Raw genomic sequence first — 27,268 nt, forward strand, 5'->3', positions numbered from 1 at the left:
AATTCATTTGTCTATGTCTTGGTAGGCACTTCTGGAAGTCCACCTGGCCTACGCTCTTTCTGGACCTACCCTTCTCTCTCTACCCTCATGGTGTGAAACCACTTCATATTTCATCTGCTTCATCATGCTGTGTGGCTGCCCAGGAAGGGTCAGTAAGAATGAGGCCTTGGGCAGGCTACTTGACTTTTACAGGGACCTTGCATGATTCTAACTGGAACTGGAATAATAACTATAGAATAAATGGCATTACATTAATTGTGAGGTTTGGTTTTTTCTTTGCTAAAGTGAATCAGCACCTTATTTTTTCATCTTTTTCAAATAAACAAGGCTGTTTACATAATGATGCTCGTGCAGAATGTACCACATTGGTAAAACATATTTAATGTAAAAGGAAAACAAGGTAAAAAAGAAAAGGCTAAACGAGAAATCAGTCTTTTGGGTAAATATTTATAATTTAATAAGATTTGTTATGCCAAGAGTGTTGCTTTGCTTTTTTTAATGCTTCTTGTCTTTAATGATGTGAGGCTACTTCAAAAATAATTGCTGGGGAGACATGAACTAAATGCTTGTCTGTTTTGACAAGGTTCTTATTACCAAATAGAAAGCCCTCTCACCCCCAATCCTGACCTCAGATTGCAGATTTGATTGGGGGCAGAGCACACATTTCCTAAAGGCTTTCTTGATCACTGTCACTCCTTTTCTTTTCAATTTTTGATGAAGAGAGGAGAGAAAACAGACCGCGGGCTTCTTTGGACTGATGCAGTTCTCACTGATGTGAATCTGGGGAGAGATCCCAATTCTCTACCAAATTAATATTTATGAGTCATGTGCTTTCTATCTGTGATGACCAATATGACTTGGCAGCTGGAAACTTAAATGCATGCTCCTTATGGAAGAGTTATTGACTTTAACAATGCCAAGAGCATTGTGCACATGTGCAGCCAAGTGGATGACTAATGTTTATTTTCTTCTATAATCCTAAAGGCCTTTAAAGGCGCTTGGCCCATTTCTGATAGCTCTCCACTGTGAGCTTGGAAATCCTGTCAACTCCTGGGCAGGGTGAATGCATGCAGGATCTCATTCTTAGTTGTCCCACTACTCTCTTTGTGGGTGTCACTTTTGCCTGAATTCCAGGATCAAGTGGTCATTGAGCTGTGTACTGCCTTGCTCCCCTCTAACTGAGGTGGGCATTTTAGGCAGTTGTGAATCTGGGCAGTTGTGAAAAGCCAAGCATGATTACTTAAAAGCAACATGGCAAGGATCCAAGTTGTCTTCTACTCATGTCTCAGTGTCAGTAACATTTATTGGGACTGGCATGGTGGTTCAGTGTGTTGAACCACTGCTTATAACACCAGCATCCCACTAAAGTGTTAATTTGAGTCTGGATGCTCTGCCTCTGATCCGGTTTTCAGCTATGTGTCTGCAAAGGCAACAGAAGATGGCCCATGTGCTTGGGTCCCTGTCATTCACATAGGAGACGCAGATGGAATTTGTGGCTCCTGGCTTTTTGGCTCAGCCCTGGCTGTTGTAGACATTTGGGGAGTGAACTAATGCATGGAAGGTCTCTCTCTCTCTCTCTCTTTCTCCCCTGCCCCCCCCCGTCTCCCTCTCTGTTGCTCTGCCCTTAAATAAACAAATACATCTTTAAACAAAAATAAAACATTTAATGGGAACCCTTTCATGTGTTAGGCATACATATAAGAGAATTCAGCAGCAAATAAGATGAACAAGAGTTCCTGCCTCATGCAACTTATACTTTGTACTGAAGATGAAAATAATTGAACAAATTAATAAGTGGGACAACTTCAAAGAGTGGTAAATGTGCTATAAAGGAAATAAAACAACCTAATTTAATAGAGTGTGTAGGGGGAAGAGTCCTTAGAAGGAGACATTTGAGATTAGACTTTTAGAAAATTATTTATTTGAGAGAGAGAGAGAAACTCTTATCTGCTGGTTCACTCCCTAAATACCTACTGTACAGCTAAGGCTGGGCCAGGCTGAAGCCAGGATCCAAGAACTCAGTCCAGGTCTCCTATGTGGGTGGCAGGGACCCACCTACTTGAGCTGCCTCTCAGGGTGCACATTAGCAGGAAGCTGGAACTGGAAGCAGAACTGGGACCCCAGTCCAGGCTTTCTGATATGAGATGTGAGTGCAATGTGAGATGCCTGCTCTCCAAGCTGAGATCTGAGTGATGAAGGAGCGGGCAGTGTGAAAACCGAGGAAGAGCATTCCACGCAGGAAAGAGCAAGTACAAAGGCCTGCGGCATGAATGAGTTTAGCATGTTCTGAGAACAGAAAGGAAAGCTGGGAAGCTGGTCCACCATGTCCAAGAGTGGCAATAAGTTATGTTGGAAGCTTTTGAAGGGAGTCCAGATTATTCAAGGCATTGTGAGTGATAAGGAGGTTATGTGGTCTTTTTGGAGCAATGAAGAAACCATTAGAGAATTTTAAGCATGGAGTCATGTAGCTTAGTAGTGCTGCCTTCTACGCAACTTTACATCAATATTCTGATCTAAAAGCCCTTGAGAATGTGTCATTGTACCTATTTGTAAGATTGCTATTGAAGATGTTAGCTAGTCTTTTTTTTTTTTTTTGACAGGCAGAGTAGACAGTGAGAGAGAGAGAGAGAGAGACAGAGAGAAAGGTCTTCCTTTTCCGTTGGCTCACTCCCCAGTGGCCGCTGCGGACAGTGCGCTGCGGCCGGCACACCATGCTGATCCGAAGCCAGGAGCCAGGTGCTTCTCCTGGTCCCCCATGCAGGTGCAGAGCCCAAGCACTTGGGCCATCCTCCACTGCACTCCTGGGCCACAAGGTGGAGGATTAGCCTACTGAGCCGTGGTGCTGGCCATTAGCTAGTCTTATGTCACATGGCTTTTCCATGAGGCATTGAAGAGGTACTGTAGCAGATAAATTTGCTCTGTCTGAATTCCAGCATCAAACGGAGTTTGAAGGGACTCTGGACTAGGCCCTCTAGGCAGAGTTTAAGCATTTGTGTGACCTTAGGTGAGAGGTTCACTTCTGCATGCCCCCATTTTCCTATTATAAAATGGTGCTTGTTTGAATTATTAGTACTGGGGCCAGGGTTGTGGTGCAGCACTTTAAGATGCTACTGATGTCACCTATTTTTGTCCTGGCGCTACATGACTTATGATTCAGCTTCCTGCTAATGCACTAGGGAAGGCAGTTAGTGAGGGCCCAAGTGCTTGGGCCCTGCCAACCATGTGGGAGATGCAAATGGAATTTCTGGATCCTGGTTTTGGCTTGTCCCAACCCTGGCTATTGTGAGCATTTGGGGAGTGAGCCAGTGGATGAAAGATCTCTCTCTCTCTCTGTTGCTCTGGCGTTTAAATCTATCAATCCATCAACAAATCTTTAAAAAATGAATTACTAATGTTGATAGACATTTGGATTTTTTTTTTTTTTTGACAGGCAGAGTGGACAGTGAGAGGAGAGACAGAGAGAAAGGTCTTCCTTTTGCCGTTGGTTCACCCTCCAATGGCCGCTGCAGCCGGCGCATCGTGCTGATCCGAAGGCAGGAGCCAGGTGCTTCTCCTGGTCTCCCATGCGGGTGCAGGGCCCAAGGACTTGGGCCATCCTCCACTGCCTTCCCAGGCCATAGCAGAGAGCTGGCCTGGAAGAGGGGCAACCGGGACAGAATCCAGCGCCCCAACCGGGACTAGAACCCGGTGTGCCGGCGCTGCTAGGCAGAGGATTAGCCTGTTGAGCCATGGCACCGGCCGACATTTGGGTTTTTCCAGTTTGGGTTTTTCCAAGGGTTGCCTGCACGAACACCTTCATCCATGTGTTGTGGTGCATCTGTGTATGCATACACTTAGGAGTGGTGTTGCAGAACACCTTTCTTTAATTATTTTAGATATTGCTGAGCAGTTTTCCAAATTAATTGTACCAATTTTCACTCCCACCAACAGTGTATAAGAATTCTTATTGGTCCCCTTCCTTGCCAACACTTGATATTGATAATATTTAAAAATCTTTGAATCAATTTGGTGTATGTGTTTAGAGACCTGATTTTGTGTGTGTGTGTGTGTGTGTACACACAACTAATTAACAGGCTTTATTTCTTAGAACAGTTTCTAAGTTTACAGAAAAATTGAACAGAAAGGAAAGTTGGAGAGTTCTATGCTCTCGTTTTGGCCCCCAACCCCCTGCCCTCTACTATTACTGTCTTACATTGGAATGGAACATGTGTTACAATTGATGGACCAACAATGATATAGTACTGTTAGTTCCTGGTTCTCTAATCATTAATTTGTATTTTTCTGATTATACATAAGGCTGAGCATCTTTTTGTATATTCTCTAGCCATTAGCTTTCTTTCCCATGAATTGCCTAAGATCTTTTTTGTTGGATTTTCTCTTTTTCATATTGATTAGTAGCAGTCCTTTTACATTCTTGTTAAGAACCTTTTGTTGGTTAGATAGGTTGCAGACATAGTCTTTCCCTCTTGTCTTGCTTTTTAAACCCTTAATAATGTCTTTTATAGACATAATTATTTATAATTATGTCTATAAAATTAATTATAAAATTAATATAAAATATTTATTTTAATGTAGAGAAATGCAAGTGTTCTCATTTGTTGCTGGAGCTTTTCGAGCTCTATTTTAGAATTCTTTCCCTTCCTCAAAATCATGAGATATTATATTCTTAAAGCTTACAATTTTTTGCCCTTTTTTGCTGCTAGTTTTTGGATAATAGATCTGAAATCAATTTTTTTGAATGGCATGACATGGAGGTTGTGGGGTTTTCCATTAATTTTAGTAAACACTTATATTTTGGGTATATTTTTGGGGTGTTTATCATTTATTTCACCTTGTTTTCTTTGTTGCTTGAACTACTATTGATTAAATATTGAACATCCTGAATTAATTCACTAATTTTCTCATTCTTAATACTCTATATATTTATGTGTTTGTTTATTTTGTGGGATATTTCTTCGCTTTAATTTTCAATCCTATTAAATTTTAGGCTTATACTATTTTATCTGTAATTTCAAGATTTTTTAAGTTTCTAGATGCATCTTTCTTTCTTTGTCTCTCTTTTTGATCCTTCTTTTAAAGTTCAATTGGTTATTTTATTTATTCGTTATTAAGACAGCCAAATTAGTAGTTATTATCATGATGCATCCAAATACAAAACATCTTTCTACAAATATTGGAGTAACGAGCTAACTAACAAATTAAAGTTTGTAGTAAAACACAGAACCAGAGAGCAAAGGAAATTAACGAAGCAAACTATAGTTGAATTTGAACAATTGAGGCCTTCAATGAAGTCAAGCCTCCCAAATCTGAGAAAATAATTTTTCATTATATATCTTTACTTCCTGCTCTTAAGGCTAGATTCTAGATCCTAAAGCTCTCCAAACTAGAATTGTATCTACTCATGCATACACAGAGATATCTTGTCATCTGTAGGAGCCAACGTTATGGATCTGGCTTTGTTTAGACTCCAATCATACCTCATCTTCCGACTGACCTAAGAGACATAATGAGAACCAGATCATGAGAGCAGAGATCCACACATAGGTCAGAAATAGCAATTGTCTCAAGAGAAAGCAAGCAGTGTAGCCAACCAGCATACCCAGGCTGAAGTTGAATAATATGCCCATCTTCAGTCTGCACATTCACAGAATAATGTAGGAGCAAATCCCTGGTTTGTGGGACATTGAAATGCTTGGTGGCTGGCTGTACAATGTTCTGGCTTTCCCCAGCAGTTTTCAAGACACCCTCCAAGTAACTGGCAGGAAAACTCTGCTGGGACTGCATACAGGGCTGTAGAACGTCCTCTCTGCAGTCAAAGAGGGGATTGTTCCAGGCTCGGGGGTAGCAGGTCTGATTATCCCACAGTGGCTGCTCCAAGAATGACTGCTCCAGGTCTGGATGCTCCACAGGGGAAGGTTTCCAGATGTGTTCACCAGGCATTCTTGATGGTAAGAAGAGCAGCAGCCTGGGTATTCTGCAAGGGCTGAGCCCTCCTGAGTCACACGGCTGCTAGTTTTTGGCCAGTTGTTTCTCTGCCATCACTTGTATTTCATTCTTTGGTTCTGGAACAAGGTTCCAACCTGTTTGTGGCTAAGGTTCAGGATGCTGGAAAGTGTTTGCGTCTGTTGGAGGCTGAGGTATTTCTGCTTCTGAAATCTCTCACTGAGGACACATAGCTGGGCATAGGAGAGCACGGTTCTGATCTTCTGCTTCTTCACCTTCTCTCTCCTCTCTGCAGAAATGGGTGCTTTTCCTCTGGGGCTGCTGGAAGAATCAGGGCTGTCCTGCACGAGCAGATCCATGCAGGAAGGAAGGGGAGAGGCCGTGCCTGTGTGGGACATCTCAGTAGATGGCATTTGCAAGGTTGGATGGTTTTAGGCAGGTCCAGGCATAATGGGCTTTGGTGCAGAGTCTTTAACATCAGCTTCTTCTGAGTCAGGCAGGCTTTGTGAACAAGCTGGGTCCACACTCATGTTATTGGGAAGGTGGGAAAAAATTCAAAGAGCTTACTGTAAGCTAAAACTTTAAGTCTTAAGATTAAGACTTCAGGGCCGGCGCCATGGCTCAATAGGCTAATCCTCCGCCTTGCGGCATAGGCACACCGGGTTCTAGTCCCGGTCGGGACACCGGATTCTGTCCCGGTTGCCCCTCTTCCAGGCCAGCTCTCTGCTATGGCCCGGGAAGGTAGTGGAGGATGGCCCAAGTCCTTGGGCCCTGCACCCGCATGGGAGACCAGGAGAAGTACCTGGCTCCTGCCTTCGGATCAGCGCGGTGCGCTGGCGCGGCGGCCATTGGAGGGTGAACCAACAGCAAAGGAAGACCTTTCTCTCTGTCTCTCTCTTTCTCACTGTCCACTCTGCCTGTCAAAAAAAAAAAAAAATGATTACGACTTCAATAGTTAAAAAGTAGGTGGAAGATCTTAGAGAAATTTGAAACTTTCCAGAGGCAAAACTGTCAGAAAAAGCCAGGATAAAGTGAAGACCCTCCTCAATAACAAAAGGCAACCAGTTCTATCCAGCTGGTGTGTCTTTCAAATAATTTTTGGTTCTTATTTTATGTGTTATCTTTGACCTCTCTGAATATTAATGATATTTTTTCTTGACCTTTTCATTCATGTCCTGAATTGTCCTTGTTTCCTCTTAGTTCCTTTCCTTCCTGATTCTCCCTATCCTATTTTTATATGAAAAATGAATATATTATTAATTTTATTGATAAACTAGCTTCTTAATTAATTGATCATATTCAGTTGTCTATTCATTTTAGAACGAAACTGAGCCAATTAGAAAGAAGTGTTTGTGGGTTGGCAAATTGCATTGAAGAATGAACAACTCTTGATAGAGCAATTGGATGTGGTTCCTGAGCAACACTTCCAAGTGTTAGTGCTTTTTCTCATCTTGACCAATTTCTCCACAGACAGTTGTCAGCCCTTTTTCCTGGTGTCTAGAAGCCTAAATGCTGGTGTTCTTGGAGTCAGATGGGACCAAAGTTTGGAGACAGGGGGTTTCACCATTCAGTGTGTGTTGTTTATTTAATCCCCCTGTTTCCATATGGTGCCCTCACCTTCCCAGGCTACCCTCAGCTGTGTCTGCTGTCTCCAGAAACAGAATGTAGTGTGTCCACAGAATAAATACCTGTTTTCTTCAAAAGATGGGAAGGCTAATTTCCTGAAAGACAGAAACTTTTTTTTTTAAATACTTTTTATTTATTTAATTGAGAGGTAGAGTTACAGTGAGAGGGAGAGACAGACAGAAAGGTCTTCCTTTCGTTGGTTGACTCCCCAAATGGCCACAATGGCTAGAGCTGCGCCGATCCAAAGCTAGGAGCCAGGTGCTTCCTCTGGTCTCCCATGTGGGCGCAGGGGCCCAAGCACTTGGGCCATCTTCTACTGCTCTCCTGGGCCACAGCAGAGAGCTGGACTGAAAGAGGCACAGCCGGGACCAGAACCAGCATCCATATGGGATGCTCGCACCACAGGTGGAGGATTAACCTACTGCACCATGGAGCTAGCCCCAAAAGGCAGAAACTTTTAAAAACTCTCCTTCAATCCTATTTTTAGCTTCATACCGCGTTTGCTGTCTTTAGTGATTCTCTGGTCCTCTCCACTCTTGGGCCTTTCTGGACTTTTCTGGACTTTTCCAGGCCTGCTTCTTTCCATTTCCCTTCTCTGTTAGATTAGGTTTCGATGCTCTCTACTTTGCTAACTCAGAGGCCATTGGTTCTTTCACATCCTTGCTTCTGAAATTTGGTGGAAAATCTGTACAATTTTTCTGAGCATTTGGGAAGCCTTCTTATATGACAAATTCCTGACTGTGGCAGCATTGAGTCAGAATTTAAGCCATTTAAAACTTTTGATAGATACTATCAAATGTCACTGCAAAAAAACTGAACCAATTAATATTCCTGTCAACAGTATGTGTGAGATGGAACACATGATTTTATTAACAAACTAACTACATGCCCTTTGTGAAGCTGGACCCTTGGGTTTCTTTGATTTTTAAAAAACACTTCCTCTAGTTAATAATCTTTGCAGGCTTTCATATTAGGTAACTGAAAAACCCAATTACTATCCCAATTACTCAAGAAAAATATGTATTATGTGGGTGATTAAAGTAGTTTGCCAACAGGAACAGAAGAAACAGATTTTCTTGGATTTTTCTTTATTTCAACCATGCTTTTGTGGGCTCACAATTCTTCAGTTTCATAGAGTTTCAGAACCTTTAACATTAGAGAAACCCAATATTGATTTTGTTTTAGTCTGCTTAGCCAAAATTTCTTTAGTAGGAACTCTTCATTTGTCTGTTTTGTGTTATAAATTCATTCTTCCAATCACCCTGCTTCTGACATTGCTATAGGCCCCTCTGATTGAGTTTTTGTGCAGAGAAAGATGGAAATGTATTTGTTGCAGCCTATAAATACCAGTTGATATGCCTGTGTGAGAAGAGCCAGGGACTTGGAGTTTGACAGCTCAGTTTTCATGCTGCTCGGTCACATATGTATTACTGCTGATGTTGCACAATCACATAGGTGTTGAGCTGTAATTATAAGACCTGGATAATGATGGCTTTAAAAATTAGTCAGGGCTATAAGGTGAACATGACAAATCAATCTCTAAGAGTAAAATATTAATCACTTTATTCATTTACTAGAGAACCTCAAGAGTGGACTTTAGATAGAGTTCAGTTCAGAGGTTTAAACAATTTCAGGAATATGTAATCAGCCTTCAATATTTGTGAGTTTCACATCTGCAAGTCCATCCTACAGCAGATTGAAAATACTGCATTAGCAAAAAAAAAATTGTCTTTGTACTGATTTGTAGACTTTTTTCTTGTCATTTTTTCCTAAACAATGCAAACAACTATTTACATGAGATTTCAGTTGTGTTAGGTACTACAAGTAATCTAAAGATGATTTAAAGTATACATGAGGATTTACACTAATTATATACAAATACTATATCGTTTTGTATAAAGGCCTTGAGCATCCATAGATTTCGGTTTCTGCAGAGACCAATCCCACATTAGGAATGTTTGATGATTATTCTGTTCCTCACTCACTCCTACTCTTTCTTAGATTGGCTTAATAAAGATATAAATGGCCACCAACACCTCTTGATTACATTTGGGGACTTGGGAAACCTGTACAAAGAAGGCATCTCTTCCCAGGTATCCTAGCAAATGCCTGAGGGCTGACTCTTCTTGGTTTTACTCAAAGTGTGATGGCACCTTTGAAACAGCCCCTCGTTTGTTGGTACTTATTTTGAGGCTATCCATGAATTATTATGAACTTCTCTTGAATCCATTTATAGTTAAGTTGGTATTGCTTCTGGAGATGAGTTCTTTGATTATTTGTAGGTGTCAGATACATGTTCATCCCCTTTTATGTATTCCTTGCAGAATGTAGTAAAACTCCAACTTTATCTTTCATCTCCTACTTTCATTTTCAAACTTGTTCATTTAGGGTTGCTTTCTGCCATTTCTGCATGATGACTTAGTTCCCAAGGCTTGTTGCAGAGAGCTGGATCAAAAGTAGAACAGCTGGGACTCAAACCGATACCCATGTGGGATGCTGGCACAGCAGGCGGCTGCTTTACCATCTATGCCACAGTGCCAGCCCCTCTGCTCATTCTTAACAGTTACTTCAAGACACAAACACAGCCTCAATTCAGAAATTAGATTACCCAACCCATGCAAATATTAATAACTTAGAATTTAATAACAACTCTTACCTCCTCCCACAAGAGGGCCTCTATAAAGTTGACTGTTTTCAGAGAGGGGGACTTGATCCTTCCCTCTTTTCCAGCTATATGTTTCATCTTTCCCAGCTTGCTATAATTTTTAAAAACTCTTCTAGAGCCTAGCTCAGTAGGAGAGGGGATTATAAAAATAGGGCACAATCTTACCTGGTATGTACACTGTTGACCCTTCAGCAAGTGGGTGATCTTATGTTTTGCTTTATTTTGGAGACTTCCTTGCTTGTGCCTTCTCAGCACAACACCTGTGAGTCATGTAGCAGACCTCTTTTGGCTGGTTGCAACCCCTGCAGCTCTTGGTCCCCTCTTGGATATGGACCCTTGCTGTTAGAAACTCATCCCCTGCCCAGAGCCCTTTTTGGCAGGACTACAATGGCTCCAGGCAGCTCTTTTTTTCCCAGCAAGATCTGCAACTGGCCCTTGGGAAACTCTCATGCACCCTTGAGTCAGGGTAAGTGGGAGTGGAATTTCCTAAGTAATAAAAGTGATACAGCATCTTCTGCTGTAATATTTGGTTTCTGTCCCCAGTTCCTGAAATAGCACTGGAGTGACAAAGTGTAGGAGCATCTTTTGTTATTCATAACAAGCCTCTCTCATCTACACTCCCATTGACACTAATGAGGTAACTTTTGGAAAGTTCCTTAGGATGAGGTTCTGGTTGCCAGGGGAACCATCCACATAATTAAAAGACTGGACTTTAAGCAACCACCACTTCCTCTTGGTGGGGCCGGGTTTAGGGGTGGCATGGCCTTGAAAGTCGAGTTGATGTCCCCTTTGTTGTGATGTCCCCTTTGTTGTGCAACACTTGGCTATCTGCACTCACTCTCTGGACTGTTCACCACAACCAAACCAGAAGCAAGAGCCCTTCTCCATATGGACTCCATTCCAAAGTTTTTCCTGATTTGTGTTATCCTATCCATATTATCTCTAGCTAATGTAGGTTCCATGTAAATAACTTATACCTTTCTCCCCTACAGTTTGTGAAAATGCTCTTAGTTTCAGTCTAACAGACATTCTCCAACTGCCTTCTGCCCTGGATGCTGCAAGCTGTGGGAACTTGTCCCAGGACCTGGCCCTTTTTCTGGCTAACATTTATAATGGCTCAATAAACCTTTTATTTCAGATATCTCTCCATCTCAAGAGTTGGAGTTTAACATAAGTAAAGTGTTCTGTGAGTCCTTACTGTAGATCATTGAACCAAAGAAGGGGATTATGGGGCCCCCTGATCTTTGGAGGGGGGATTCTTGATTTAAATCTGGTCCCCCAGGAGTGAGAAGGGAGGCCTGGATTTGTGTTGGCATTGAAGCGAGGCAGTCTTGTGTGACTGAGCCCTTAACTCTGGAATTTGACACTGATTCCAAATCCATAGTGTCAGAAGTGAATAGAATTATCTGACTTAACAGTTGGAGTAGAGGATTTGAGAATCATGGAATACTTGTAGTACTTTACATATAAGCTAAAAGGATTTCCTCTAGGCTTCAGGAGTTGTCAGCAGTTTCTCAGATTTAATTGTAAGTCCAGGTTCACAATGCTTACTCATTATGCTTTTATAATCATCAAGCCCATCCATTTGGACTTATTTCTTTGTCCATTGACTAAAGACCCTAGTTTTCTTTAAAAAAAAAAAAAAACTTGTTTATTTAAGAGGGAGGGATAAAGAGAGAGAGAGAGAGAGAGAGAGAGGGAGGGAGAGAGAGAATCTGGTTCAGTCACCTAATGTCTGCAACAGCCAGGGTCAGGCCAGGCTGAAGCTGGGAATTCAGTTTAGTTCTTCCCCATAAGTGGCAGGAATCCAACCATCACTGCTGCCAGCCAGAGTCCTTTGTTAGCAGGAAGCTGGAGTCAGGAGCCAGAGCCAGGCATTGCTCTCTAATGTGGGATGTGGGAATCTTATTTTCTAGGCCAAATGTCTACCCTGAACCCTACATTTTAATTCCTCTTCATTTGAAGATCATTCATGTATTGAGTCATTTTCATCATCTGTGACTCTTCTAGAATTGTTATATTTTTCTTGGCTTTCTTTTTTTGATTTTTAAAAAATTATTTAAAATTTTATTTAAGTTATACAAGTTTCATGTATTTAATATATTCAGACTTAGGAACATAGTGATTCTTCCCCCCCACCATCCCTCCTGCCCATGCTCCAACCCTTCTTCCCACTCCCTCTCACAGTCCCACTCTTAATTTTACAAAGATCTATTTTCAGTTTACTTAATGATTGTATAGTTAACTCTACACTAAGTAAAAGAGTTCAACAAATAGTATGAAGAAATAAAAAGCACTGTTCATCAACAGAAGAGACAAAGGCTGTAAATATTCATAAATCTCAAAATGTCCATTTCACTCCAATACATTACATTTTAGGTACTCTATTAGTTACCTCAGATAGGGAAAATATATGATATCTGTATTTTGGGGACTGGCTTATTTCACTAAGTATGATAGTTTCCAGTTACATCCATCTTGTTGCAAAAGATAGGATTTCATTTTTTACAGCTGTGTAGTACTCCATAGTATGTACACACACATATCTATATCTATATATCTATATCTATATCTATATCTATATCTATATCTATATTTACTTATCCAGTCAACAGTTAATGGACATCTGGATTGATTCCATATCTTAACTACTGTGAATTGTGCTGCCATGAACATGGGTGTTGCTGTGGATTCATTCTGAGAGGAGAAGTGCGGTGGGGGCAAGAGGCGCAGAGTCATGACACAGACACCGGGAGTTTGATGAAAGCGGGCAAGAGGTGAGCAGCTTGCAGACTCATTTATTTCAGTTGGTACAGCAGCTTATATAGCCAAGGCAGCCAATCTGGTCAAGGGGCAGTGTATGCCTTAACCAATCACTGCCTGTTGCCAGGCAGGCTCCTTTGCCAGGTGGGTTCTGAAGCCATTTCTGAGTAACTGACACTCGCTTGCCAGCAGCCATCTCGGCATGGTCTTCTCTTTCCACCATATATGGGGATACAGATAACTCTTTCATATGTGGATTTCTTTTGATTTGGGTACATTTCCAGGAGAGGGATGGCTGGACTCTATGGTAGATCTGTATTAATATTTCTGAGGTATCTCCACACTGTCTTCCACAGGGGTTGCACCTGTTTACATTCCTCACTGACAGTGGACTAGGTACCTTTTTCCCCACATCCTTGCCAGCATTAGTCATTTGCTGATTGCTGTTTGAGAGCCATTCTAACTGGAGTGAGGTGAAACCTCCCCATGGTTTTGATTTGCATTTACCTGATGGCTAGTGATGCTGAGCATTTTCTCAATTGTCTGTTGGCCATTTGATTTCCTCTTTTGAAAAAAGTACCCGTTGAAGCCCTTTGCCCATTTCTTAACTGGATTGTTTGTTTTGTTGTTGAATTTGTTGAACTCTTTATAGATTCTGGATGTTAAGCCTTTATAAGTTGCATAGTTTACAAATAATTTCTCCCATTCTGTTGTTGGCCTCTCCATTTTGCTGAGTGTTTCTTTTGTAGTGTAGAAGTTTCTCAGCTTGATTTAATCCTATTTGTCAATTTTACCTTTTAATGCCTTTGCTTCTGGGGTCTTTTCCAATAAGTCTTTGCCTATGTAAATGTCTTGCAGAATTTCCCCAGTGTTTTCTAGTAATTTGATGGTATCAGTTCATAGATTTAGGTCTTTGAATGGATTTTTGTGTAAGATGTAAGATATAGGTCTAGTTTCATAATTCTGAAAGCAGAGATCTAGTTTACCCAGCACTGTTTGTTGAAGAGATTTTCCTTGCTCCAGGGATTGATTTTAGCTCCTTTGTCAAAGATAAGTTGGTTGTAGATGTGTGGGTTTATTTCTGGCATTTCTATTGTGTTCCATTGATCTATCCATCTGTTTTTGTACCAGTACCAGGTTGTTTTGATTATATCTGCCCTGTAATATGTCTTGAAATCTGGTATTGTGATGCTTCCAGCTTTGTTTTTGTTGTATAAAATTGCTTTAGCTATTCAGGGTCTCCTGTGTTTCCATTTGAATTTCATCATCTTTTTTTTTCTATATCTGAGAGGAATATCCTTGGTATTTTGTTTGATATCACATTGAATCTGTAAATTGCTTTCAGTAGTATGGACATTTTGATATTGATTCTCCCAATACATGAAAATGGAAGATTTTTCCAATTTTGCTGTGTTATTCTATATGTTTAATGCTTTGTAATTTTTCATCATAGAGATTTTTGACATCCTTAGTTAAATTTACTCCAAAGTATTTGATTTGTTTGTAGCTATTGTGTATGGGATTGATCTTAGAAGTTCTTTTTGCAGCTGTGGCATTGTCTGTGTATACAAATGCTATTGATTTTTGTGTTGATTTTATAATCTGCCATTTTACCAAACTCACTCTTCTATGAGTTCTGATAGTCTCTCAGTGGAGTCTTTTGGACTCTCTCTCTCTCTCTCTCTCTCTCTCTATATATATATATATATATATATATATATATATATATATATTATATATATATATATATAATATAGTCATGTCATCTGCCAATTTGACTTCCTCCTTCCCAATTTGTATCCCTTTGATTTCCTTTTCTTGCCTAATGGCTCTGGCTAAAACTTCCAGGACTGTATTGAATAGCCATGAATGAGAGTGGGCATCCTTGTCTGGTTCTGGATCTCAGTGGGAATGCTTACAACTTTTCCCAATTCAATATGATGCTGGCCATGGGTTTGTCATAAATTGTGTTGATTGTGTTGAGGAATGTTCCTTCTATACCCAATTTGCTTAGAGTTTTCATCATGAAAGGGTGTTGTATTTTATCCAATGCTTTCTCTGCATCTGTTGAGATAATCATATGGTTTTTGTTCTTCTATTTGTTAATGTGATGTATCAAATTGATTGATTTGTGAATGTTGAAAAATCCCTGCATAGCAGGGATAAATCCCCCTTGGTCCAGGTGAATGATCTTTCTGATGTGTTATTGGATTCAATTGACTCTTATTTTGTTGAGGATTTTTATGTCTATGTTCATCAGGAAAATTGGTCTGTAGTTTTTTTTCTCTGTTGCACCTTTTCTGGGTTTAGGAATTAAGGTGATGCTGGCTTCATAGAAAGAATTTGGAAGGATTCCCTCCCTTTCCATTGTTTTGAATAATTTGAGAAGTATTAGAGTTAGTTCTTTAAATGCCTGGTAGAATTAATCATTAAAGCCATCTAGTGCTGGGCTTTTCTTTGTTGGGAGGGTCTTTACTACTGATTCAATTTCTGTCTTGGTTATTGGTCTGTTTAGGTTTTCTGTGTCTTCATGGCTCAATTTAGGTAGGTTGTGTGTGTTCAGTAATCTATACATTTCTTCTAGGTTTCCTGATTTGTTGGCATATAGCTTTTTCTAGTAATTTCTGATAATTCTTTTTATTTCTGTGGTTTCTTTTGTTACATTTCCTTCTCTACTTCTTTTATTGATTTTGGGTCTTCTCCCTCTTTTTTATTTGTGTGTGTGTGTTGGACCAATAGTGTGTCATTTTGTTTATTTTTTTTCAAAAAAATAGCTGATACTTTTTTTGGTTTCAATTTTGTTTATTTATTCTCTAATTTTAATTATTTCTTTTGTCCTACTAGTTTTGAATTTGGTTTGCTGTTGTTTTTCCAGTTCCTTGAGATGTACTGATGGCTTATGTATTTAGTACCTTCCAAGCTTCTTCATATAGGCACCTGTTGCTATAAACTTCTCTCTTAACACTGCTTTTGCTGTATCCCATGTGTTTTGATATGTTGTATTGTTGTCTTCATTAATTTCCAGAAATTTTTTTATTTCTCTTTTGATTTCTCCAATGACTAACTGTTCATTCAGGAGCATGTTGTTCAATCTCCATTAGTTTGATTATGTTTGATTAGTTTGATTATGTTCTAGAGATTCTTGAGTTGTTGATTTCCAGCTTCATTCCATTGTGGTCAAAGAAGATGCATGGTATGATTTTAATTTTTTTGAATTTGCTAAGATTTGTTTTATGGTCTAGCATGTGGTCTATCCTAGAGAAAGTTCCATGCACTGGTGAGAATAATATGTATTCTACAAGTGTAGGATGAAAAGTTCTGTAGATATCTGTTAGGTCCATTTGGTCTACAGTGTTGATTAACTGTGTAGTTTCCTTATTGATTTTCTGTCTGGGTGATCTGTCCTTTGCTGAAAGTGGGGTATTGAAGTCCCTCATTACTATTGCAATATCTATGTCTCCCTTTAGATTCATTAATTTATTTTAAGTAACCAGGCACCCTATTACTGGGTGCATATATATTTATTATAGTCACATCATCCTGTTGAATTAATTCCTTAACCATTACATAGTGCACTTCTTCGTCTCTTTTAACAATTTTTATCTTAAAGTCTATTTTGTCTGATATTAAGGAAGCAACACTTGTCCTTTTTTTTTTTTTTTTTTTTGCTTTCCATTAGCTTGGAATATCTTTTTCCAGCCTTTCACTTTAAGGCTGTGTGTATCTTTGTTGGTAAGATGTGTTTCTTGTAGGCACCAAATAAATGGAGCTGGTTTTTTAATCCATTCAGCCAGTCTGCGTCTTCTAATTGGAGAGTTTATATTCCACATGACTATTGATAAGTAATGACTTGGCCTTGCCATTTTTCCATAAATATTCTTATGTTTACTTTGTATTTCTTTTGTACTTTTATTGGGGGTATTTTCTGCCTTTACCTTCTTTTGTAGTGATGACCATGTTTCTGTGTTTCTGTGTGTAACACATTCTTAAGTATCTCTTGTATGGCTGGACAAGTGGTGACAAATCTCTCAATTTCTATTTGTTATGGAAGATTTTTATTTCACCTTCATTCATAAATGAGAGCTTTGCAGGAAACAGTATTCTAGGTTGACAGTTTTTTCTCTTAAGACTTGGAATATATCTCGCCATTCTCTCCTACCCTATAGCATTTCTGATGAGAAGTCCACTGTGAATCTAATTGGAGATCCTCTGAAAGTAATCCTGCATTTCTCTCATGTACATTTTAGAAACATTTCTTTATATTTTACTGTGGAGAGTTTGACTACAATGTGCTGTGGTGATATCTTTTCTGGTCATGTCTATTAGGAGTTCTATGTGCTTCCTGTACTTGGATATACCTTTCTTTTATTTATTTATTTATTTGAAAGTCAGAGTTACACAGAGAGAAGAGAGGCAGGGAGAAAGAAAGAGGGCCTCCATCCAATGGTTCACTCCCCAATTGGCCGTAATGGCTGGAACTGCGCCGAGCCAAAGGCAAGAGCTTCTTCTGGGTCTCCCATGCGGGTACAGGGGCCCAAGAACTTGGGCTATCCTTTACTGCTTTCCCAGGCCATAGCAGAGAGCTAGATGGGAAGTAGAGCAGCCAGGTCTCGAACCGGCACCCATATGGGATGCCGGCACTTCAGGCCAGGGTGTTAACTCACTGTGCCACAGTGCCAGCCCCTGGATATATCTTTCTTTCTCCAAATTAGGGAAGTTTTCTATAATTATTTTACTAAATAGGCCTTCTAATCCATTCTCTATTTCCACACTCAGGAACTCCCAAGACCCATATGTTGGGTCATTTAAATCTATCCCCTAAATCTCCAATAGTGTTTTTAAGTTTTCTAATTTTTTGTTTTTTTTTGTTTTTTGTTTGTTTGTTTGTTTGTTTTTGGTCCTATTTAAAAATTTGTTTTCTAGCTTGGATAGCCTTTCTTGTGCCTCACCAAGTCTGTTGTTAATGCTTTCCTCCACATTTTTTATTTGATCTAATGAATTCTTAATTTCTAGTATTTTGTTTTGATTTCTCTTTAAAATCTCAGTTTCATGGGAAAAATTTTCATTCATATTGTGTATGGATTTCTTTAGTTTGTGGATTTACTTTTTATTACTTCTCCATGATCAATTTTTGAATTCCCTTTCTGTCATTTCATCATTTTCTTCATTTTCACATTCTATTATTAAAATGTTGTATTCCTTTGGAGGGGTTTCATGGTGTCTTCCTTATTCTTGTTTCTTGAATTGCTGCATTTATTATTTGGCATTTGTGGATATACTCATTGGTTTCTTCGTTGGTTTTTCCCTGTGATGATTTTTTTTTATCTTTAGACTATTCCTCTGTGGATTAGTGGAATGCCTGCCTTTCCATTGAATACCTAGAAGTGTGTGGTGGTGTGGTCCAGGAGCTCTGTTCAGTGCTCCAGGGTGAAGGGAGTATCCAAGGTGACACCCAGATTGGGCATGATAAATCTCTCTCTCTCTTTTTTTTATCAAAGGGGAGGTTTGTTCTGCTCTGTTGGCGTAGTCTCAGCTTACCTCCTCTCCTCAAAGAAGACATGCCTGGGAGCTAGCCCCAGTGGCTATAATATTCATCTGCCCAGCCGCATGAACCACACAAAGGATCTGTGTAGTCCTTGGTGTGAGCACAGATTCCACAGCAGTGACCCTCACCAGGGAATCAGGGAGTCTTGAGCATGTAGAGACTCCCACAGTGACTGCCCAAAGTCCATCTGAGCCCTCCCACGTGGCCACAGTGTTTTTTTTTTCTTTTCTAATAGTTTTTTTTTATTTTAGTTTTATTTCATTTATTTGAAAGAGTTACATAGATAAGTAGAGACAGAGAGGTCTTCCATCCTCTGGTTCACTCCCCATATGGCCACAACAGCCGGAGCTGCGAATCCAAAGCCAGGAGCCAGGAGCTTCTTCCGGGTCTCCCACGTGGTTTCAGGGGCCCAAGGACTTGGGCCATCTTTTGCTGCTTTTCCAGGCCATAACAGAGAGCTGGATCTGAAGAGGAGCAGCCGGGACTAGAACTGGCTCCCATATGGGTTGCTGGTGATTCAGACCAGGGCTTTAACCCACTGCGTCACAGCGCCTGCCCCCACAGTGTTTTCACAGTCCAGCACACAAGCTTCCCACAGTCATAAGCACCCAGCCCCTTGTCAGTTCTCCCCACCAGACAGGCATCTCTGCTCGGCTGGTTGCAGGGCATGGGGATATGAGCTGGTACAGCTGTTACATACGTCCAAAATGGTGCCTGCCCTCTATTGGCTTACTACAGGATGCAGTGCAGGGTGGTCAGAGAGAGAGAAATGAGCCCTCCCCCTCTTTTTCTCCTCTACTTTGGCAGGTACACTGTCCCCCATGGGGCTCCAAGCAGGACTCACACCAGGCTTTTCCCACAGCTTTATTGCCAGTGGCTTGGGCTGCTGCAGACTGGTCTCATCTCACTCAAGAGCTGATACGAGGTTCTTAGCAGCTGGGGTCCTGAGTTGTGTGTGTCCATACCCTCTAAATAGGTCCACAGTGTCCCTCTAATTTGTGTGGAGTTTCCTCTGACACTTTTTCCCTAACTCTTCCGTGAGACTGCACTCTCTCCCCTTTTTAAAAACTATCTTCTCCTAGACTAGATCAGTAAGCTCCCTCCCTATTCCACCATCTTAATCTTCCATCGGTTCTTAAATTCTTATTGACATTCCTGTAGAGCTGGCTCTGAGATCCTCTTCTGAATGATTGTAATGCATGTGACTCCCTTAACATTGGCCCACAAGTAAATGCTCAAAACGAGTAGCCACTCTTGATTTATGGAATTAAAATGCTGAGTTATCTTTTGGCAGTGCCATTCTGGACATTTCCTTTAAATACCCAATAGTCAGCTAGACTGTTTCCCCTTAGAAACACTGGTTGCCTTATCCTAACATCGTCATGCTCCTTCAAAGAAATCTAACCCTTTGTACAGATCTCACAGAGCCCACAGCTTTCTGCCCCATGGACTGTGACAAGAATTCATGTCCACCAGCCATTTGAAGTGCTGCTTGTTGGCAGCGAAAAGGTCTGTGTTTCATCCCATAGTTTTAACCTGAGTATCTTTTGACCTCCAGGGATCAATTCAGTACCAGTAAGCCACAAACTCCTCTTCTGGAACACTAAGTTTCTATTCTACTCTTGTCTTCGGCTTGCTAACTACAAAAGCAAAATCAGTTTTTTCTTCCAAGAGTCACTAGTTTAGAAAACAAAAGGAGAGAAAGAACGAATTAAGATATGCGGGAGGCACCTGTTTTTATAGTATTCCTTTCTTTGTTTTCTAGATTTCTTTCTATTACATGTAATGGTCATAAATTGATTACATGTTTGACTCAGTTTAGTGATGCTTTTATGAACCCTAAATCTCCTCTGATTTAAGTGATGAGGGAATTCATTGCTCAATCTTTGTAGACTTTTCTGTTTTAAATAAGAAAATAATTAAACCATGCAGGGTTTTCTAAAAACAAGCAGACCCTCCTCAGTGCCAGGAAGTGAGTTTGTTGCCTACCAACCCTGCGAAACTCATACCATTTTCCCCATAATATAGAATGGGGGAGCGAGGAGCTTACTGTTTAAGAACTAATTTGGCTAATAGCCATTGTTGCAGAGATGTCTGCCTCTGATTAGGTTTGTTTCACATCTTGGGGAAGTGATACTTGTTGAATGTATGCTATCATGGATTTTTACTGAAAGGCCAAAGTTCTGACTGCATCGTGATGGTTTGCCAAGGAAATATAGATTCCCAAAGGTACTTTTCTTCTATCCATTCAAAGGATGAATTAAGCTCAGTACATTCACAGATATACACATCGGTATTAAAACTGTATATCCTGAGGCATCTTTCAAAGCTGTTTCCACTGACGTTAATTTATTAATTTCCCCAGTGTGCACCTGCTGATCTAGTTAGTTCAATCTCTGCACAGAAACACATTGTGCTTACTGGCGCTTTGTTGCTCTGACTCAGTCTGTCTTTCACCTTGTTGTTCTTTATCTTTCCCTCTGTTTCTCCGCATGCCTTCTCAACCTCTGTGCATTTTCATACACTGCCTGCCCTGCCTGAATCACTCTTCCTGCCTCCTGGAGTTGCGCTCCCCAAAGCCTTTCTCAAGTATCTTCGGTGTTCAGGTAACATAAACCCATTAAATTGATATTAGAAAAGGGGGACTTCTGTGGGACAATATGTAAAGAGGAAGAACATAGCCTTGCTGTGGTTTGGATGTGGCCTGTTCCCCATGTATTGTGTTCTGTCCATGTATTGGAGGCTTGGTCCCTAATGTGACAATGTGGGAGCTGATGGGTACTTTAAGAGGCTGGGGCCTACTTGGAAGGTACTTAGATCAATGGGAATTTGTCCCTGCAAGACATTAACTAGTTCCCATGATCCCCTGATAATTCTCACTAGAGATTGGTATATAGCATCTGCATTTGCTACTACCTGGAAGATGTCTAATTGTATTTTGTGCAACTCTTATGTAACTTTTCCGTTGTCTTTAGCATGTAGTGATCTTACTTATGAAGTGTATGGTTTTAAATATCTAAGTGGTATGTGAAATGACTTGTTTTAAAGAAATAAATGAAGTTAAAAAAACATACAAGAGAACAAAACATGAGCCCAGCCTCACCCAACCTCTCTCTGGCTTCCTGCTTGGCAATATAATTCTCTCACTCCCATATGCACTCCCATCATAACAATGTGCCTAGGGAGATACAGACAAGGGGAGGCCCTTGTAAGAGCCTGCACCATGCTGTTTGGATTTTCAGCTTCTAAAACAGTGAGCTAAAAAGCATCTTTTCTTTGTGAAGTTAGCCTCGGGTATTTCATTGCACTAGTGCAAAATGGCCCTAAGTGCAAGGAACCTGGGTCCAGAAGAGCCATTAGGCTTCATGAGCGTGGTAGAACCCCCAAAGCCTGGATCTGCTTGCCTGAGTGCTGCAAGCTAATCATTGACTTAGGGCGTGGGGAAGAAAGTAGGCACTTATTGCAAAGTGCACAGCATGGACTGGGCAGCTACTGCTTAATTCTGAGATGTCTCAAGGAGTTCAAGGTAAAGTGTCTTACAGATTAAAGTTGGGGTAGACAGCTGTGTGTTCAGCTTACTTATAGGTCACTGGTTGGTCTGCAGTACTTATAGCCCTCCTTTGATTGCCAACAATGTCATGTTCTTTGGGGGAATTTTGATGGTGGAAATGTGGGTTTCAGTCAGTTAGGTGATAGTTACTTCTTCCTCAGGGCCTGAGGTTCCTGGAAAAACTTTCGAGATAAAAAGGAACATCAAGATGTTATCTATAGAGGAGATACATGACCATATGAGTCATGTAATCAGTGACTCTGAAGGGCTGGCTGAACCATACTTTTAACTGAGTGAGTTAATTGTAGTAAGAGGTTGATTTGCAAAGAAATGGTAAACTAAGAAAGGGCTATGGAAAAACTCTGGGAGTCCAGGGCTTGATAGTATTTGGTATCTACATCATGGGCACTGGATAGGGGTTCAGTTCATGAGACTGGAATCAGGACCTGAGGAACCATTGGAACCAGCTCAGCTAATTTCTCCATCTCACCCTATCTTTGGTTCCATGTGGTTTCTTGCTCTGGGTCTAGAGTTTCTCAGCTTTGTCACAATTGGTGATTTGGGCCAGATAATTCTTTTTTTTTCAGGGATGTTTTATGCATTGTAGGATGTTCAGCAGCATTCTTGGCTTTGGCTCATGTACACCCTGATTGGTATGACTAAATATCCCTTGAACTGCCAGCTTGCTCCTGGTTGAGAACCACTGGTCCATATGAAGCTGCTTTCATGTTCCCCTGGATTTGGCTCCTCTGTGTAAATGGCAGAAGGTGGCCCCTAGTCCTGGCTCCACCACACTTCTCAACTCCAACCTGACTCAATTGCTCCATTTCCTGATTCCCAGATCCAAAGATGTAGAATCCAGGAGCTAACCTAGCCTTTGGATTGGTCTCTGGGAATGGGGTGTGGATTCCTTGTCCAATCAGCAGGACCAGGGAGGTGCAGATACATAACAGTCAGCATCAATCTGGCAATGGCTAGAGATGGTGGTTGTCACAATCAGGGAGTGCATGGACAAAGGCCAGGGATGCTGCTAAATAGCCTGCAATGCCCAGAACATCACTAAAAATTTTGCTTTTGGCTCAAATCTAAAAATCTGATAGGATTTGTGTCCTCATGTTATATGTATTTCTTGTTGCTGATAACACAATACCACAGACCAGAGATTTTTTAAGAAAAGAGATTTATTTTGGCTGAAATTTCTGGTCCAAGTGTGGGGCCCGGGGTACATGTTGTGATGGCTTTGTTGCTGGCAGAGTCCTGAGGCAGCACAGGGCATTATAGAGTGAAAGTCAGGGAATACGTGTGAGACCAAACCAAACCAACATTTCTAGCGGACTCTCCATCAAGATAACCCACGAATGTCTTAATAACATGAATGGACTCCATTCCTGAGAGCAGAAGTCCCTTCCTACAAAGCAGGAATCATTCTGTGAAACTGAATTTCCCTTGTAGCTGAATGTGTACTCCATTAAGCACCCAATAGCCCAGATCTGTATGGGGAAACAAAAGCTAAAAAATATTTTGAAAAAGTAATGTCTCCTTAAGCAGAACCTAAATAACTGATGGAGTTGGTACCAGGCAGGGGTTAGGAGCTCTGGCTTTGGAGCCAGACTGTTAGGGCTTACAGCCACTGTCCCACATGGTAGCAGTTACTTGGACAGGCTCTCTTTGCACAGTGTCTTCATGGTAGTGTCAAAAGACACAATGATGACACTTTCATTTAAAGATCTTATTTGGCTTTATTTCCATTCTAAGATAGGGCAACACCTCATAAAACTGAATAAATATTCTGATGAGCTGAGCAGAAATTGGTTTATAGACAGAGAAAGGCTGCAGAAAGCAGAAAAAAAAAAAAAGCACATTAGTCATTTCAAGGTTCCTAGTAAGGTAGGGATAGGGAGATTGAGCAAAGGGAAAACACGGATTAGCTAACACTGGGGCACTTCACGTTGCCTTTTTGTGTAAATATTGAGGCAGAGGGAATGTTAGTATCATACCATTCTAAATTGGCCTGTTGGGAAATTTGGATATTGTCTAATTCTGATTTCTTGCAAGATCAGATAAATAAGTTAGTTTCAGCTTAGTGATGTGTGATTCCATTTTGATTTTTAGCTTAGTCTGTAGGGGCCTAGTGGAGGTGCTTTGTCCAAAAAGATGGCCTCTTATCATTTTTCTTTAATAGTGGCAGTAATGATAATAATAGTTAGAACTTGGATGCCACTCATTAGATATGACAGGCACTGTTTTAAAGGTGTTAATTCAATGAACTTAATTAACATTGCTGTGAGTTTAAGTTTTTTTTTCAGAAGACTTTAGGACCAGATTTTTTGTTACAGGATGTAGGACAGAAATTTGTAATCTTCCAGTAGACTCCGAGGAAGTCCCCTGTAATCAGCTACAAATGATTCTACAGTGAAATATATCAATGTTCTACTAGGAGAGATCTATAAAAACTATCAGTAATTTAGGTCTTCTCACCAAATAAGTATGCTACAATTTTTGGAAAAATAGGGGTTTCAGAAGCTTTTCAGAATTGTACCTTTATAGTTTATTTGCATTTTATAATTGAAGAAACTGGGTTCAGGGAGACTGAGTAACTTGACCAAGACTACACAGCTGTAAGTGCGGAAGCTGAGATTTGATGTCAAAGCCCTGTGCTCTCATCTGCAGTGTTGCACGACTTCACATCAGAGGGTGTTTGTGAGGATGAACTGAGCTCACACATACAAAAAACATGATGAGCAGGCCATGGCATGTAGTGAATGCTGTTCAAGCATTAATTATTAGCATGATTTCCTGCATTCTAAGGGGTTGCTGTGAGTTATTATTGCTGTGATTGAAAAATGCAGTGATGCGTGCAGTTCATTAGGGCAGAGTTTTTCCAGCCTCTCTTGGGGAGGTAGATCTCAAAAATCACCATCTTTCTAAACCACGTTGAAGAAAGCCTTAGGCTGTTCCTGGCTATGGTAACTCTGGGCTGTGGGCTCCTGAGCCTCAGCCCAACTGCCCTGTGAACTGAGGGATCCTGTTATGGTCTGAATTGTGTCCTCCAAAAGGCTTTGGCTGAAGCCCTAACCCCAGTGTGACTATGTCTGGAGATGAGGCCTCTAAGAAAGTCAACGAGTAAAGTGAATAGTTAGTTGAGGTCCATACAGGTGGTCCCTGATCTGCTAGGATTAGTGTCTTGTGTCTTAGTCCATTTTCTTTTGCTAATAACACAATACCACAGAACAGATAAACAAAATTTGGCTCATGGTTCTGGTCCAAGGTCAAGGAGGAGCCATATCTAGTGACAGCCTTCTTGCTGGCAGAGTCCTGGGCCAGGGCAGAGCATCACATAGCTGGAGACAGCAAGTGCACGAGAGACTGAGCCAAACCAGCTTTTATAGCGACCTACCCACTCTGGCAATAGACCATTAATTCATTTTTCGCATAAATGGAGGACATAGCTCTGTCACCTCAAGGTCTCACCTCCTAATCACTCATAATGGGGATTAAATTTCAGCATGAGTCTCAGAAGAGGTGAACTGTATTCAAGCCCCTTATAAGAGATGCCAGAAGACTCATGCCCACCCTGCCCTCATGCCCTGGTTTGAGGCAAGCTCATGTGAGGATGTGGCTGCCTGCAAACCAGGAGGGGAGCTCTCATCAGGAACTGGATTTGCTGGCCTTTAAATCACAGACTTAATGCCCCCAGATCTGTGAGAAGCTATGTCTCTGCCATTTTAGCTATCCAGGGTGTGGTGGTTTGCTGTAGTAGTAGCCTGAGCAGACTGACATAGATCTGTATCACACCTGTAGCCTGGCTCAGAAATTGGGGAGCTCTGCCTTAGGGTGTGTTGATGTGTTTGCCTCTGAACAAAATGATTTCAAGCTGTTGGATTTTCTGGGCCTTGTCTTTTCTTTTTTATCCCCTCTTGATCTGCTTTATTGTTGTTAAACATTCTTTCTTAAAAAAATATTTTATTGGGGCGGCGCTCTGGTGCCTCTGCCTGCGGTGCTGGAATCCCATATGGATACTTGTTCTAGTCCTGGCTGCTCTTTTTCCAATCCAGCTACCTGTTGAGGCCCTGGGAAAGCAGTGGAAGATGGCCCAAGTGCTTGGGGCCCTGCACCCACGTGGGAGAACTGGAAGAAGCTCCTGGCTCCTGGCTTTGACCTGGCCCAGCCATCTAGGGAGTGAGCCAGCAGATGGAAGATTCTCTCTCTCTCATTCCCCGCCCCCATCTTTGTAACTCTTTCAAATAAATAAATAAATATTTTAAAAGTTTTAAATTATATATATATATATATATATGATGGGATATTACTCAGCCATTAAAAAAGAAATGAAATCCTGACATTTGCAACAAAATGTATGCAGCTGGAGATCATTAGGCTAAGTGAAATAAGACAGAACCAAAAAGACAAATACCACATGTTATTCGTGGCTGTAAATACATAGAGAGGGTATAAAAATGGTGGTTACATCATATCATTCAGTGTATAGTTATAAATATTGCTTGGCTGAATCATACTATGTAAATAACAATATACTCTTCTTTCCCACATTAAAAAAAAAAAAGAAATAGAGAGGAGAGAAAAGTGAGGACTTTTAAGGTACCAGTAATGTGCTGTTCTTAATTTGGATATTGGTTGTGAGTGTGATCAGAGGACCAAAAACTATATACTTAATGAGCATTTCTTATTATGCATACTGTATTTCAATAAAACACTTTTAAAGATTTATTTATTTGAGAGGAAAAGTTATAGACATTGAAAGGGAGAGACCCAGAGAGAGGTCTTTCATCTGGTGGTTCACACCCCAAGTGGCTATAATGGCTGGAGCTGGGATGATCTGAAGCCAGATCACGTGGGTCTCTTCACGTGAATGCAGGGGCCCAAGCACTTAGGCCATCTTCTACTGCCTTCCGGTCATTGGCTGGGAGCTGGACCAGAAGTGGAGCAACTGGAACAAAATCTAGCACCCATATGGGATGTCAGTGTTGTAGGCAGGAACTTTACTTGATATAACACAGCACTGGCCCCATATCACATTTTCTTTATGCAGTCATCAGTTGGTGGACATCTAGGCTGATTCCGTATCTTAGCCATTATGAATTGAGCTGCTAGAAACATGGGAGTGCAGGTAACTCTTTCATATGCTGATTTCATTTCCTTTGGTTGTATTTCTAGG

General features: G+C 40.8%; 1 protein-coding gene and 1 pseudogene across 1 annotated transcript in view; one reads left to right on the forward strand and one right to left on the reverse strand.

Annotated features, from left to right (window-relative positions):
- The window catches only part of SLC16A12 (solute carrier family 16 member 12), a 127,591-nt gene that overhangs the window by 38,938 nt on the left and 61,385 nt on the right, over positions 1-27,268 (forward strand).
- LOC133775783 (homeobox protein NANOG-like) lies at positions 5,472-6,473 on the reverse strand (annotated as a pseudogene).

Source organism: Lepus europaeus, chromosome 17 (genome assembly GCF_033115175.1).
Source record: "Lepus europaeus isolate LE1 chromosome 17, mLepTim1.pri, whole genome shotgun sequence".
Taxonomy (NCBI): Eukaryota; Metazoa; Chordata; class Mammalia; order Lagomorpha; family Leporidae; genus Lepus; species Lepus europaeus.